Genomic DNA, 1556 nt, shown 5'->3' on the forward strand with positions numbered 1-1556 from the left:
TATTAACTATTTAAATTCCATGTGTTTGCCTTAGCCTGAATGCTTGAAGACCAATGGTTGAGTTCAAACCCAGAAGGGGGAATCTTTCTGTGTGTATGTCTTCAAGAGATCAAAAAAATGACCAGGATATAGTTTATTACAGAAAAAGATGGTTTACAAACAGGGAAACTTATTTCCTGGGACCATAACAGCAGCTGTTTCCAGTTGGACTGTTGAACAGTCTAGAATCTACACTGGGGTTGGGGGATGGGAGGGCTCATGAGTCCCTTTCATACTATGTAGTAAACAAGCCTCACATTCCAGAAATATTGGAGAGTGGTACTTTGAATGCCTTATCTCTAGGAGAAACTCAGGGAGGGAGCAATAAAACAGTCTGGCACCAAGCTTCCTGTTATTCTCTGGCAAATAAGTAATTAATATGTGGGAACACAGAATTTAGGTATTCAGGGTCAGGGGTATATACTAGAGGGGGAGAAAGAGGGAATGATAAATCATTTATTCTGGGTTGACATTAATGTGGCCATTTTGGGGCATTCGTGTTCTACCCATATACTCCACCCCAAGGACCCAAATAACCCTTATAATTCAACCACCAGTCTTCCTCGCTATCTCTCAGACATGGGCATTAGAGAGTTGTATCTAAAGGCCACAAAACAATAGATACCACAGCACAATACTATTCCCAAGCAAAGAATTGCTGCTACTGGGAAGACCACCAGACACCATGAAGCCCAGGCACTGGTGTTCCAGGGGTGATTTTCCATAGCAAGCCAACTACAGAGGAGGTGGGGTATTTCCCACATACCCACCAATCTGATTGGCCCAATTAGTTAAGATGTTACTGCAGACAATAAGGGTGGAAGGACAAAGAGGGGATGGGTACCAACATAGATGCAAGGTTTTTGGTTGCATAGGATGGAACCAAAGTGACAATTGTACCCCTACATCTAGCCCTATCCCCCCAAAAGCCAATAAACAATACCATTAAGGTCAATGTTCCATTTCCAGGGAAGTGGGACAATGGAGCTTCCCCAGGTGAGGTCCTGGGGCAAATGCAGCAGAAGATTATGAGAGTCTCCAGGTCCTGGCAAGTGGCAGTTGCTTGTGGTGGCTATTTGAATTCTCATGGCAGTTTGCAGTTAACAATTGATAGATACTGGGGTGAGTCTGTCATTGATATGCATTGATGGATTGCAGCATTTCTGGTCCACATCAGGTTCACTGTTGTGACAAGTGGGTGTCATGCTGTAAAACTTGCTTCAGAATTGCATTCATCTGCTCTACCAGCCTGGCCAAAGATGGGTTGTACAGGAGATGCAAATGCCTAATAATGTCCATCCTGAGTGTCCAATCTTTGACTTCGTGTCCTGTTTTTACATGATGCCACTCAGCCACTTGCCCTGTAGGTTCCTGTTATATGAAAAGCAGCCAGGTCAGTTAATTTACCTTGAAGCTCCCTGGTATAGAGAAGAGGTTATGTGCAGATACATGTTGTTGTTGTTAGATGTCATTGAATCGGTACCGACCCATAGCGACCTTATGCACAACAGAACAAA

Source organism: Chrysochloris asiatica, unplaced genomic scaffold, assembly GCF_000296735.1.
Source record: "Chrysochloris asiatica unplaced genomic scaffold, ChrAsi1.0 scaffold00529, whole genome shotgun sequence".
NCBI classification, from domain to species: Eukaryota; Metazoa; Chordata; class Mammalia; order Afrosoricida; family Chrysochloridae; genus Chrysochloris; species Chrysochloris asiatica.